The sequence below is a fragment of the Bactrocera oleae genome, chromosome 3 (genome assembly GCF_042242935.1).
Source record: "Bactrocera oleae isolate idBacOlea1 chromosome 3, idBacOlea1, whole genome shotgun sequence".
In the NCBI taxonomy this organism is placed as follows: Eukaryota; Metazoa; Arthropoda; class Insecta; order Diptera; family Tephritidae; genus Bactrocera; species Bactrocera oleae.
Window position 1 is genome coordinate 4,222,735 of NC_091537.1, and position 16,266 is coordinate 4,239,000.

A 16,266-nucleotide genomic window follows, 5' to 3' on the forward strand; every position below is an offset into this window, starting at 1 on the left:
AAAAAGTAGTTCCACCATTATTAAGCGCCCTTTGCATGGCACTCGTTGCACTGATTGTCCTATTTCACCGACCTTTTTCACCGTTTTTGCCGCTGTCCGCAACCAAAAGCATTACAATCGATATCTTGTTGAAGCTTTCTTTGCGCTTTTTATGCGCATGCGTGTGTGTGTGTGTGTGTAGACGGGCTCGCTTTCTTTTCGTTTTTATTGTGGCAACGGTACGGTCGGCAAATGCGTTGACTTTTGTAACCTGATACGCTCTATTACAATTTGTCTTCCTCGTTTGCCGCGGTCGCAACATGAGTAACAGCAAATGCAACAATAACAATGCCGACTAGAATTTGCAATAAAAGCCCACTTCATGCCACAAGTCGACATCTTTCCATCGTTTTTGCATGCTGCTGCCCCACGACGCAGCATTCGTGCCACAACGCAGCTGTGAAGCTAAACGGCAAGCTCGAGACTTGCAACGTGGCCGCTTGGCCGACACATGATACACCATCACGAAGTGTGTATATGCGTGAGTGCGCTTGTTGCACGTGTGTGTGTGTGTGCCTGTGTGTGTCTAATGTGCGCGCTCGTGTCGTTTTTGTTTTTGTATTTCGCATTTTTGTTTGTTTGTGGCAACAGCATCGCATTGCGTTGCTAATAGTTGTAACGATCGGTGTTTTTGTTTTTTATATTGTTGTTGTTATTGTTGTCGACGGCGGCATTTTAACGTTTTGTTAACATTGTCTTAAATTGTTTTCAAATTGATTTTAACGTCAAATTTTGCGCTGAGCAGCCTTAAATATACGAGGGCAGCAGTCAGCGATTGGGTATTAAAACAACAACAACACCAACATAACCGATATTGCTGGTAATAACACCAGCAAATTATTGCCAACACAGCGAAAGCGTACAACAAACACTGCAAAAACAAAAATTTCAGCTAAAAAGCATTAAACTGTTGCATGCAGCAATTTGTTGCAAGCACTGTGCTTTCGCGCTTTGCCTGGCGGAGTTTTTTTCGGTTGTAGCAGGGGGTTGTCATTGTTGTTGTTTGTACTTTTGCTCTTGTTGTGGTATTTTTGTTGTTGTTGTATTTTTGTTTTTGTTGCTTTTGTTTATCTATGGTTATTGCATAGCATTTGTGGCATTATTGTTGCTCCCATGTTTGTGGGCGCACATAATTTTCTTAATTTTGTTGCTGTTGCTGTGGTTGTTGTTGTTACAGCTCGTTTGTTTATTCAGCGCATTCGGTGCGCCTCATTTCAGTCGCAATTCGCTAATAGATTTAAATTATAAGCTTCGCTTAGTTTTGTGCCTATGGATGTTGTTGTTGCTTTTGTTTACTCTTCATGCATTACTTTTTCATGCCCCGCCACTTGCCCTTGTCATCGGCAGCATTGATTTCGTTTGAACGCATTTTTGGTGGGCGGAAAATCGTTGAAAAATGTTTGGTGATTTGTTTTCAGCAGACACGCCAGCAGCGGGTGATTGGTAGAGAGTCTTTCCTGATGACGCTTGTGTCAAACTGGCTGTTGTTCCTCGGTTAGCTATCCCAATATCACTATTTATATGACAGCGGACAATATTAGACTGTGGACTGTTAGACCGTTGAAAAGAACTCGGGAAGGTCACAATTATGACCCAAATATGAACCGTTAGGATTTCTCTGATTACATTAGGGGATGTGGTTTCGTATGTGAGGTTTCAATAGATGCCAGTATCTACAACGATTCAGGAACCCAAAAATACTATTTAGTCCGAATCGGCCAAAAACGTTCTCTTCTGCAGAGACCTTTAGCATCTCAATGCTTAAAAAGCATGTCGAGCTCAAAAACTATGTAGGCATATAACTATGTCAATATATCCGTTGACCTTATTTTAGAATATTGTATTATATTCCTCTCTAATACACAAGTAGCTGTTTTCAGTTATTAACCAACTAAGAACTTTGCTTAGTATTTTTTAAAGAGAAAGAGGATGACAAAACTACAATAAAATATTTGGCAATAATATTTGTCTATGTAAAAGTTCTTAGTGTCATTTGCACATGATTGGAAGAAAGGATAAGGTTGGAGATCGACTGTCAATTACTTGAGTCTCTGCCCCATTTTCATTAGAAAAAGCTGGCACTACTTTTTCAATGACTGTGAACGAAGTAAGTAGGACTTGAGACTTGAGAAAATGACATACCGACCAAATAGTATTAAGCTTGTTAGTAGTTAAAGGCGCATATATAATCACTGCCCTCCCCAATTGCATTTGTTCCATGATAGACGGTTGAAAATATCATCCCCAAAGGCCTCTTGGTAAATATCATAAAAGTGCTTACCAACGAATCAATAATTCGTAAGGTATTTATTGCATTATTAGCTGATGAAGAAAGAAGAGCCTCTATTGGACTGATTAAGTTATGAAGACCTGTATGTAGCGGTGCTGAGACCTGAATCTATCGATGTTGAAGGAGAGACCTCCAAACACTTCTAGCGGCGGATGTCTGTTACTTCAGATTTCATAATTTCAAAGACAATCATTGGTAGTGTGCTTTCTCAGAGTCGCAATTATGGAAGAAGGATCGTGGAATATATACTACGGTCTTTACATAAAAGAACTCGATGTCCAGCTTAACTCAAATGGAACTCAAGCCGTCGTCCTGATCCACTTATTCAGCACGTCTCGCCATGCTACCTACAGTATGTAGGCTTTAACAACTCCACCCACCAGTCAGACACACACATACACACAAACGACCGCATGCCACACACATTAGTTCAAGTTCCAGCTACGCATTCACTTAATCATATTCAATTAATAGCAAATAGCGAAATTGTCTTCCTGGTGCGTCTATTTACGTACAATAAATACCGCAGTCATTGTTGTAGACGGGCGCATTGTATGGCACACATGCCACACGCGGAAAGTGCACAAGTGCATAGCGGACCGACACACTTGGTTGGGGCGGCATGCAACAAACGAAGCCAGGAACGGCGCGCGAGCTCCAGCCGGCACAGGTAATACAATATGACAAGTAACACACGGCCAACAACAGCAACGGGACGGAAAAAGAACAAAAGCACAAAAAAAAAAAAGAACACCGCACACTGCCGATGCACAACAAATTGCGAACATTAGAGCAAACGTGCAACATTTGTGGTATGAGTTCATTATTTAAATGCTGTTGACCAAAAAACAAATTGACAAGACAACAAGTCTGAAAGCGGTGACCGCTGCGGCGTAGGTGATGAGCGGTGAGGCGAGCGCACGGTTGGGGTTTGGGAGTTGCCACAGCATAGCGCTGGCCAACATTGGGTGGCAACGCGTTGGCGGCGCTTAGACACATAGCCAGTCAGTGTGGCGCGCAAGCGAACGCATGCAGAGTTGGCGGGACGAAGAGACGCGCGCATGCGCCTATGTTTTGCGGTTAGTTGCCTCAATGTATTTTGCATGCCACTACGCTATGACTACGTCATATATCCACTTCATCATCATAAGCTTGATCATTAGCGGCGTTGTAACATCTGGGCGCCTCTTGTTCTAACCTCATTGCGGGCTTCATCTTCTGACAACGCTGCAGTGATGCAGACTTACTGCAACGTTTTGTTGCACACTGTAGCACTAGCATGCAGCATAACAACAACAATGGCTTGCATATGCCAAACAAGCGGGCGTCGGCTGGCACATCAAAAGCCTCGTGCCGCCAACACAACGCGTCAACGACGCTTTCGCGGCTGAGATTTACTTCGGTCGGTATGTGACGTGGCTTGGCGTGGTCCGGCGAGTGTTGATGCGGCAAGTAGTGAGCGTAAGGCGAAGCGTCAAGCCGCACACGACACAATGCTTCAGTGGCTACGCTGCGTGCTTGTTGCTGTACGCCGTAATCATTGTTGCTGTACGTCGGCTATGCGCTTTATTGTTTCCACCACACATCTTTGGTAACAGCAAAACATCAGTCAACCGCTGGGTCAGTCATACGGTCAGCAAGCGTGGCAGTGCGTCCACTTGGCTGGCTGTTGCCCACTTGTTTTCTCTGTAAATGTTGTGATTTTCCTATCTTCGCGTGTTTTTTTGTGTGTTGCATGTTGCACATTGATGATTTTCCGCTTGTCAATAAACGGCTGTTTAACTGACTTCGCTTTGACTGACTGCCTATTTGCCCAGTTGAAGCGCTTGGCCATAATTCGCCTGCTTATTAGCGGTTCTAGCACCCAACAACTGTTTGTGTTCTTGTTCTATTTGTTGTTGTTCGTTCGCTTGTCGCTCGTTTTCGTGTACCTGCCTTAATGATGCCTGGCTAAAGTCAATCCGGCTGATTTGCTGTGATTTATTATTAATAGCAAAATCGGCAGTGCACCGTGCACCAGGCAGTATGCCTCATATGGCGGCCCGCCACATATCGTTTGCCGCTTATTTGTTCGCAGATTGAACACAACGCCATTTAATGGCTGGAAAGTTGATCGGGTTGCAATGTTGATTTGATTTATCACAAGGTGCACCAGAAGACACCACATTTTTTTTTAGAAAGGCACACAATTTTTTGCGCTTCTATTACGTGGTAAGTGGTTCTCAACGACTGCGACAAATGACAATCGGGAAAGCGCCACATACCTAATTGCCAAACGCCACCATATTCCATGGACTAGTATCGAACCAGGCAGAAAAGCTGAATTTTAAGATAATTCTAGTATAAGTTGTACTCTAAAAATCACATATGTGTTTAAAGCTCATTTAATCACTCATTAAATAAATAACCGCAGACCTTTTAAAAAATAGTAATAGTAAAGCTTACTCCGAAGAGTTATGACTTATGTCTGCTTGTAGCTTTATTATTCAGTTTAAATCAATTTTGCCGCTATTTTGTCGATGTTCTGAGCTGCGGTTTACATCTCAGAAAATCTCGTGAATTCGAAACTTACTTCGCCCCAAGTAAAAAATGTATTACAGCGTCAAAGAGGAACGTGCTACGGTGAACTTGGGGTATATTATATAATTCATATTCCGAGCTCGACCAGTATCTTCTAGTCAAAAGCATGTATTGAACATTCGTTGAGCTTGAGTGGCATTAGGAAGTTAAAGAAGGCTGGAATCTCTTACGAGCTCTAAAAATCTGCTTACGTCAATTTTAACCGTTGAAGCAACTCAGATTTCTAAATAGCTCTTAGTTACAACTTAAACCGCTTTGGATGAAATGGTTAATAACGGCTATACTGCTTTCAAAATCCAACAGTTATTGACTGTGTAGGGATGCAAACAGACAAGAGGAAAACAGACGAGATCCTGAACAAATAAATAATAAAAATTTTCAAATTTACAGTTATTTAATATTATTATAGGTTGAGCCTACAAACACTAAAAATTTTAATCAGAAAGTCTATAATTCTTCATGCGAATCTTATAAAATTGGAAAATTATCATTAACCTTTCTTTAAAATATTTACTTCGACGAGCTGCCGCGGTTTGTAGAGAGACGACTTTACTTTTTAATCGAATACGCATTTGCAAACATTTAATCCTAGTGCTTTTAGAACGCCTGAAATTGATAGTGTAACTTCAAATTATTTCAAATGATCAGGGAGGACTAATTTTGGTTAAAGATGCTTTGATGGCTGGAAGTTATTTTTAGGCCTACTTTAATTGGGTAATATGTTAGTCTTAAGGCTATCCGAAGCATTGCTGAGTATTTGGATAATGGATACTTAACATGGTTAAAAATCATGTTAAAGCAGTGTCCTTAATAGTGTGGCTAATCAATATCACAATGTCTTCCATAGAACCTTGTGAAAACCTACGCTTTCGCAGTTTTTACAGTCTTTGAGACCAATCTTTCTTTTTATTTTTTATATTTTTAGTGAGAGTTGTATACGCCGCGTGTGTTTCTGCCTGAAATATTTGAGCAGTGCAGACATTAGTCGATCGTATATTAAAATTGGTTTTATTCGTATTCATTAAAAAGTTCGCTCTTATTTACTTCCCCAAATATTAAGTTACACATTATGAGATCTCTATTTCTTTATGGATGAACCAAAAACTAAAACAGATGTTGTTACAACATAAAAATTTATATTTATTTTTTATTCATGAGGCGCAAACCGCCAGTAACACAAACAACACGGAAACGCTTGTTGCGGCCAACATAACCCTTACCACTGGTCATATGAAGTGTTGGACACACCCAACAAATTCCAATGATGCTTTCCAGTAAAACATGTAAATAACTGAAACTGGGTACAATATTGAAAAAATGAAAATAAAACAGTGGAATACCAAGTACAAGTAGAAATAGAAAATGGTTGATAAATAAATTGAATTCCCGGCTTAGAAGCAGAGGCCAAGTGGAAAGGATAATGAACTCTGTGAAAAATTTAAATTCCAAAACGATTAATAAACAACAAGGCACGTCGAAAAGTAATAATAAACAAGGAGGTGAGGTTTAACTGCAGCAGGGATAGTGGATGAAAATAAATGAATTCATTAGGGAAAACCGAAATATGTCCGAAGTGGGCAGGCAGCCGACCAATTTACAAGCGCAGTGAAGTGCTCTTCCCTTCAAGCGCTACACTAGCACTGCACACTACGGCAATTTTACCAACTGTCGCTAGCCAAACACACGATCGGCACACGATGCCACGCATGGTATGCGCCGAGCCGCAATCGCCAACAGTACGCTACGTTGTTAGACGACTGCTCGCTCGCAACACTAACCGACTCGCTTACTTGTGGGCCGTGGCGTGTTAATTGCGCGGCATATCCTTATCGTCGGATCAGGCACATGTACGCTAATAACCTCATCGCTGTCGGCATACTGCTGCACTCCACATTTGACTATTGGTGACTGGCGTGTAGTGACCATATGGCGCGTTTCACCTTGCCTCACTTGTGGCATATCCTGCGAGAAGATGAATCTATTTGTGCATCCATTTAATTTAATTCTGACCAAAGGTTGAGCGCACACCAGCGGCTCATTCATTTATCGACACACTCAAGCACCTGATGGTCAAATGCTATCGTCGTTATCCTTACTGACTTACAACCTTTTTTTCGACGTTTACATTGCTGCATTGCTTCGTGTGGCGTGATCCTTGTCGAAAATTTACGGTTTCACTTTCAACGCGGAAATCAGAACAGGTAATTTACAGGTAGTGCCATACATACATACCTGATAGCCTGTTGTCGCTGCCACTCACCGTATGTTGTGCGCAGGATAATAAATAAACGCCGCGTCGTTTCCCTTTCGCTTCTCTTGCGCCTCCAACTCTCAAAATTAATTGCCGCTAACGTTAATTGCTTAAATGCGCCGCTTTGCCTTCTTCATCAAAGTAATCATTATATAGTTGCTGCTGCTTCTTCTACGCTGTATTTTCCTTTTCTGGCAGCTCGGTTGCTTTAACGATCTGTTAGTTTATATAGCGAGCTCTGACACTTCTGTGCACTTTTTACATGCGTTTGTCTGCGAGTTGGCTCCCAGTTTCTTTGCTTGGAATTCGTTATGCGTCTGTTATCCTTTTTTTCCTTTGAGCATACGTTGAATTTGTTGTTGTAGTTCTTTGGATGCAGTGTTTTATTTGTGGTTGTGCGCCTTTTGGCACATCATAAAATTGAAGGCAATCAAAATTCATTCGCTCATCTGTTACGCGCGGGCGTCTTCTGGCCGCTTGCTGTCGTGTTCTTTACGCAAAGTGTTTGCCTACTTCGTCGGAGTATTTTTTTTTTAACTGAGTAGTTCTTGTACGCGCCACACTTCTGACGTCTGCCACTTTTAATGTAAGATACTCTTGGTATTTGCTTCCGTTTTTTCTTGTGTTTTAGTCCTTTTCCTGCTTTCGATTCCTGAATCTAGTCGCAGTTTGAAGGCAACATTTGCTTTAGTGAGCCGATATCTGCAGTCCGATAAATGCACAGCTTTTTGGGGAGAAAATAAAGTGTGTATAATCGAGTCACATCGATATCTCAAAAGCTGAGGGTATAGTTCGTGTATATACATACATACAGAAGGACATGGCTTAAACGACTCAGCTCATCACACTGTTATAATGTTCGTGACAAACTTAATATATTCTCTTCACCCAGTTTTACCTCAAAAAAATTTGGATCTTTTTTTGTTTGTAGGATTTTGTGAAAATTGGTTCAGAAGAAATTCAGAGGTTCCCATTTTTAAATACAGTAGCTAATTCGGGCAACGGATCACTTTACAATTTTTGATATTTTAATTTCTATTATAGTCGCACTGAGTCCTCCAATACATGTTTTTTTCTTTTACTTATTTCAGTTTTAATTCTTCTAACTACTGTGCATTTGTAATTAGTTCAATTTTAATATTTTCCTTTGCCCCTCTAGACGTCCAGTTGCACTGGTCTGTTCGCTATGACTTGTCGTTATTAATGGATCTAGCGAAAGCAGGGGCGTTGCCTTTAGTTGCTTGCCGACTGACGCTTGTGCTCACTGTTATTCTCTAAGCGGTTCTAAGCTAAGTTGCTATGTTAGTAATTACGAGTTTTATTCTAACTTTAGTTAATTTGTTAAATCAGAAATTCAACCCTGAAAAAGTGCATTTAAGTGTATAAATTTAAACAAAAGTAATGCTAAGTGATTATTTATCGGTGCAAAGCTTTAATTTGAGTAGAAAAACTTCAATAACAAGTTTACAACTGAGTTTACTTGTATACTAAGCTGCATCAGGTGAAGGCTAAGGAGGCATACCAACTTATACAGGGAGATTTAAATTGTCTTTAAACAACATAACAATTTCAGTCTCGTCCAGTTGCTCGAAGTTTACTGAGCAAACATGCAATACATCTCTTTAAGAACATGTTAGTTAAGGCCGTTGATCTTCTTGAAAAAACTAGTTTCTGGTATTGTCGAACTTTTCCATCGGGTATATGTACTGGAGACCAATCTTTTGGAGAAGGGAGAGCAAATATTAAGGAAAACTGAAAACACTGCGGCAACTCTACGAAAAATAATTTCTTTTATCGGATTTCCTTGCAGAATATGAAGCAAAACGTTCCAGCCTTCAGCCATCTATATTCTGGAATGCCTAACCTTTTTCCTGTCATTGAAACTCAATATTGGCGGGTGTGTAATTAAGCTGGTTTTAAGAATATTCTCTACCGTTATGCGGTAATAATAAATTTAAGTTTCTTATGGTAACCATCGAAGTATTTTTGCTTTATTCTCGTAAGTAAAAATTTATGCATTCAGCGAAGTCAAATTATTAAGCATTATTTTACGTTAAATATTGGTTAGACAAACAGCGACATCTGTTGGTCGCGGTAGTCAGCCAAGTTAATTGGAACCGAGCTCTGTATGGATACAGATACGCGTCACAAGTTGTTTTAAGAACACCTAGGCCACCATTTAAACCGCTTGAAATAAATATATGAGCTCAAAGCGTCTATAAATACACCAATTGCCACAACTTACGCGAAGTAACTCCCTACTGCGCACGAGTGCTTGGTAAAATCAGTGCCGCTGCAGCAAAAACCAATAGAACTAATTAATAAATAATGAAATTTACATATGTTGAGAGCATTTAGCGGTTGGCACGAGAACGATTAGTCAAGTTGAATATATTGTGCAACCGGCTAACTAAATCAAATGAATTTTGTGCACCATTGTGACACATTCGGAGCAAGGCGATTTGTGATTGCGGAGAGGAAGCGGGTTAGTGTACAGGGTACGAAGAAAAAACGTAAATAAATAGCTGCTAACTCATTTGATGCGGTCTCGCAGAGGCTAATAAGCCTTAAGTACAACTTTAAGTGCGCTTTGTAGAATTTAGTTGAAAATTATTGTTGGGGCGCAAAGAAAACACCTACACAAGTAGGTAATTTGCATGCGAGCGCGATAAACACCGAAAAGCGGGCGGATATGTTGATGCAGCACATAAAAAAAATATATATGCAAATATTTAGATATATATGCATAAATATAGGTATAAACGACATATGTATATATCTCTAATTATTTGTTTTTGTTGACCATTTATTACATTTTTTTTTCCTTTTTTCAATTTTATTTAATTTTTCTACACTTTGACTGCTGGTGGCGCCAAATATGGGTTCGGTTATGCTGCAAAGCTGCGCATGCGTCTTAAATTTTTACATTCGCTGCATGTATATGCGAATTTGTATGTGTGCATAAATATGTTTATACAATTCTAACTATGCTCTTTGCTTCGGCTGTGTGGTGCAGATGTTTTTCTATATACATATATATTTTTTGTGCTTTCAGCTTGCGACTGCCACGGGATTTCTCAATTAAAATTCAAATTGATGCAAACAAGTGGCCAAGCCCAACTTGCAACTACAATAAAAACAACAATTTCAAGTAATAAATGATTGTGGTATCAGTGGATACCAGTACTAATTCCCATATTGCTCATATATTTTTAAATATCTCATATATATATATTATATGGACGCTGTAGCGTTAGGAAAGATTAGCTAAAAAATTTTGAGAATAACAATTATTTTGTGAGTTCATAAGTCTTGGTCCAAGCGAAGAAGTTCCACAAAATATAGTTATGAAAATCAGTACAATCGTAAATCGGGATTTAGATGAACTCTTACATTGATTTTCCGTTTCAGTTCCATAGCATGATGGGTCCATGTTAAAAAAGTGCCAATTTCAGCCACTTTCATATGGAAGTTGCTTAGTTCTCAGATTAATATTATAAAATGTTGAAAAATAATAAACTTAGTGTGCAGCTGCTCTTTGCGGTATGAGGAAAGAGGCTTTTCAACCAAAATAATTGTTAACACACACATATTTGGAGGTTATGTTTGGAAAAAGTTTTGTAAATTGTACAAAAGTACTTTTTTGTTTAACGAAATTATGTCAAATTCTATTATTGCACTAAAGTATATTTTGCCCGCCGGTTTAATTACACATATTTATTATTCAAATTATTTTTTATGATTTTATTTAATTTTTCAAACAATAATTATATGTAATTTCCGCTGTCGACGTGCAACAATTAGACAGAAGTGTGATAGTATCTGCGCAAAAACCTCAAAACCTGTGGCAAATACATACATTCCAACAAAAACTGTGTTTCTAATGAAAAAAAAAGTAAATAAACGGCAAAAGCCCCTCAATAATCGTACACTTGAAAGTCATAACAGCTGCAGCCGGCCATGCAACCAAAAGCCACCAAGTCACCCAGTCACCCAGCCATAAGTGCTGGTGGTGGCGCTTACGCATGCGCGCCACCTCAACTTTGCTTATCAGTGAATCACAACAGTGTGGCAGCCAGGCGCACCGGCGTTTGCACGCCGCCGCCTGATTGGCTAGCTGGCTGTGCGAGCGCGTTTTATTTTAGCTGACGGCTTTTCGCGCTGAATCAGCATTATTTTATCAGCGAAACGCTGACGTTGGCGCTGGCGGATAAATTAATTACAATCACCGAAAAGCAAGAAAGGCGAAGTGTGGCGCCTTTAGGCGGGCGTGCGGTACGCTCGGTAGAGGGTGCGGACAACAAGTGTTGCTGCAATACAAAGGTGCCAAAATGTTGCACAAATATGGCACATAAATGTATATATACGTTATGTCTAATGCTCAACTGATTTGCAAATATAACGAGTAAACGGTGAATATGAAAAAATAATATGAATTGTAAAACACGGCGCTGCATTGAAGAAAAAATAATGAAACAATTTCTTAAACGTATTTTTGTGGCATAAAGTCCAGCATTTGACCAAAATGTCCGCGTAAAAAGTTTGAAAACTGACAATAAATTCACGCGTTGCAATAATTTAGCACGTGCTGTTTGTTGTTTCAGCCTAACTATAGCTATTGTTGTTGTTGCACAGTTTCTTGTTTCTGCTTTTGTCGCCTGTTGCCTGCCGCCAATTGTAATTTACACGAATTTCAACAAATTTACTGCATGCATTGCTTACTCAAACAACAGCTGCTTAGCGGTAAATGCACTGTGGCATTGTGGGTCATAAGTTAAGTACGATTTTTGAAAATAATCTTAAAACACTATTTTCGAAAACTTGGATAGAAATTCTGAAAAAGCCAAGAAAGTATGCCGACTGAACTTTTTAAAGACGGAATGACGGATGTTGTATGCTGATGACTTCTGATTCACTGAACCGATCACATTTTAGAGATATTGATTTCATGAGCTTCCATAGCCTTCCTACAGCCTTCGTAGACATGGGAATACCGCTCTAACTGTAGACCTTAAAGCGATGGTTTCAAGAGGGACTTCGAATTGGGATTTGCTAAGTTTTTGAAGAAAGTACCGCTTACTTAAGCAGTTTGAATTTTCTTCTTATAAGGGAACTGATAACCAGTATTTAATTACTATCGATTTCGGGTAGCTTTTGTCCAATTTATTTGATAAACTTAACGCATTCTTTTTCTGCGTCTGACCGATACCACAGTTATTTGACGTCTTCGTCAAAGAAGGCTCTACTACCATTACTCCATGCAATAAGCCCAGTAACCTGAAAATATATCAGCGATCTCTCTATTATAATATAATGAATTAGGAACTTTCCGAGCTTTCATTTCCAAAATACCCATAGGAATAAAGCTCGTGGCACCTTGGAAGTGGGAAAACTAAAAAATCGGTATCTGCGAATCTAGCTTTTGAATGCAGATTTTGACTTATTCACTGAATCATTTCCTTGGATTTTTGTCAACGAAGGGTACAGCTTCCGCTAAACTAGTGTTATGTAAGGCCTCGGGATCCCAGTTGATCTCTGAAGCGCTGTACCAACAATGAGAAAAAACATAAGTTTAGAATAGGTGTGAGTCCTGCTACCAGAGCATTGGTTTGACAAAAAAATCAGCCTGTCGGCGTGTGGGATCATAGAGGTATTTTCTGTAAACTCTTTAATTTTTTGTCATATCCAAGCTTGTGGCCTCTACCTGAGAGTTCCTGAACAATTAGCGCAGTTTAGACTTCAGGATCAGGTGGAATTCTGTAATGCTGTACTAACTGTGGTAACGTAAAGGTGTGAAGCATAAGCGGAAATAAGCGTTGTAAGTGTTTAATTTTGGTAGCAAGCTCTACTGTCCCACAGCTTGAGTCCCTCCGAAGATTTTTATTTTTATACCCTGAATAGGATATACTTAGTTTTAAGTTTTTACACCCGGAAGGAAACGTTGGAGACCCTAAAAAGTATATGTATAAATAATCAGATCGGAACACTATTTGGACTATGCACTCTACACTGTACAGATTTAATTATATACATATATATTTGCTCAAAGAAATACACCTATGAAGGGTATTATAGCTTCGGGAAAGTTTTTTCTTATTTCATAATTTTTTCTGTGAGTCAATAAGTAAGTAATCATTAAATACGCAATGTGCATAATAAACAGTTTTAGTGCATGTATGTATGTAATTTTCCCAGCAAAAAGTCAACTGATAATACTCACGTAATTGATATCTCAGAAAATGCGCGATGTGAAGTTATCTATTTGTAAAACCCATAAAGCGTTTGCGCATGCGCATAATAGTCGGTGTTAATAGTGTATAATAAAAGTGATATGAGTACAACTAATGTAGCCATGCTTGCAAACCCACATACAAACATATTTATATGTGGATAACATATTTATATGTGGATGCCAGTTAAATTGCATGCAACTTGAGCTTAGCTGGACCGACATACAACACACAGCGGACTCACAGACATACACGTCTTTAAAAGCTCACGTTACACCATTTGCTGCTGTGGCATGTTGACTGTTAGCTGTGGTGGCACAGTTGCACAGGTCGGTAATTCAAGTCACGTTCGGACAATCGGAGTAATCGCGATATGCGAACAGCTTTAATTGAGATTAAATTCATAATTACGAGTCTCGGCGACACTTTTATGTGTGCTTTAATTAAAACGCGCAAATGCTCGTATATCTAGCGAGGAAACTCGCCAACCACAAACACCATCACCACCACCACCACCGTTAACAGCGGCAACAACAACACCGCGCTTGGACTGATAGCCAAAATGACTGATCTGCAGGCGAAAATGGTTCAATCGAACGCTGCGCGCGGCGCGCAGCTTAACACTTGAATCGCCCCCAAAAACGAACGCCTGCCGCAATGGCCATTTGTAATTGAAACTGATGTTTATAATTTACTTATGCGCCTGCGCGTACGTGCCGTATGCCGCACAGTGTTGGTCGAAACGGCGTGCGCATGTGACGCGCCGCTTGGTCCGCCCGGCCGTTTGACGCTGAACGCAGCGATTTTCTGCTTTGTGATTTGGCGATGCAAATCAAGCGTAATCGCATAAATTTCTGACTTTAGCTCTGAGCAGCTTGCAACACGGTTGTCGACACGACAATAAAGTGGCGTTTAAGCTGCACTTTGTGGCACTGCGTCGTCGTCGTCTTGAATGCCGGCTGGGTGGTGTGGCAGCAATTAGGCAAATACTTTTGCTCTTTCTCGCTTATGCTATTGTTGCCATTGTTGTTGTGGTCTCTTGCAGCGCGTGTGATTTGAGTGATTTCATTGTAATTGCAATTAATGTGATTAAATCGGCTAAATGACTTATTTTTCGGTGCAATTGCCGAGCAGTTGGCCAGTCAGCGAGCAGCGTTTGGCATTTATTTCTGTTGAAGTGGGTTGGCTGTCGGTCCACATTGTTGCAAATTACTAAATTTTAAAGCTTTTCTGTTGCAAGTGTGGACATTTTTTCGATTGCAAATGGGTTTTGTACTTAGTTTTATTCTGAAGTTTGAAGAGAGTGTGGTGTGAAATGATTTCAAAAAAAGAAGAATGCTGTGGAGATATGACAAAGTTGGTGGAAAGTCAGTTGAAGATGGACTTGGTTGATTAGATTTCGTTAGGACAGTTTGTGTGGGCGCTATATGCTATATAATGTTTACGGTATTTATTAAACTCTACTATTACCCCTATTTTTACATAACTATATTTTGTGAAAAAACTCCTCAGATCACAAAGAAACCAACTACCCTTTGCTGATCTATAGGGAAAACGATATCAACACTTAAAATGATCTCTATACTACTTATTATTAAGTAAGCCGGTTCCACTTGAAAAAATCGTGCAAAGTGCCGGAAATTCTTAAATTAAATCATCTTAATTTCTTTATTGCTCAAAATCTTTCTGAAGGTGCATTAATAACGTTTTCCTCCAAGCGTAAATGCCTTTCCTCAAAATCAAATGTAAGTCACATAAAATTAATGCATGACAATAAATGTCTCGCTAACAGAAATTACAACAACTATAATGCTAAAAGTATGTAGATACGAGGGAAGTTTGATTCATCGCTTACTTTTCGAATTTTGTATGATAATTTGGATATGAAAACTTCATTTGTGATATATACTTATCTAACAACTACTTTGGCTATCCGTAGACTAAATAACTTATTGAAATAGTCAATGTTCGATTTTCGCTGGCTAAGCGTGCACAGAAGAAATTGCGTTAATTTAACCCAAAACTCGTATATAAGTATATATTCAGTCGAATTCTTATTCAATGGTATCAGGTGGACCATTGAGAATTCTCGTCTACAGCTGTGATATAGTAGAAGGTTAAAATGTTTCGTAAAGCTTCCTAATGAGGCTCAAAAAGAAAAACACTCGAATTACTCAGTCTAACCAAGCTAGAAGTCGAAACTCTTATCTGTGTGCGCATCGTTTGATCCTAATTTTGTTAAACTTTTTATCTAAGAAGGACAAAAGTGATATGATCTCAAGTTTATGACTCTCAGAGGTTGAATTTATTTAAGTTTGTAAAGTTATTAACAAAATTAGTGGTCTTAGAGGTTTGTTGACAGCCGTTATATGAGTTTCGTCAGCTACCCTACTCTTTCCAGGAGAACCTTCGTACTTCACTCTGATTTGCCAAACCGCCCTCGTATTTATGTGCGTATAAGAAATTAACAAGTCAAGAAATTATAATAAAAATTGCGACACGACATATGGATGTAGGCATTTGGCGGGAAAGTCTCACAAAGGTGTGGCATCTCACTTTTTAAAAGACCCAAAGCACACGCAACCACTGCGCCGATATGAGAACAATATTAGTGTACATATGTATATACGTTTGTAGTATGTATCAATATGTTTGCACTATTGATTGTATTTGTATTTGTGTATATCAATAATATTTGTATTCACATGAATTAAACAAACTTTGAATTAATTTCCCATAATCGTCATATTGAAATCAAAAGGGTGGGGCAAAAGGGGGCGCAGAGAATAGGAAATAGTCTGTCTGTCAGTTAAAAAAAAATTTAATAATAATAATAATGCTGTGCATAAAGCGTTAAAGAGCAATAAAAATCGTTC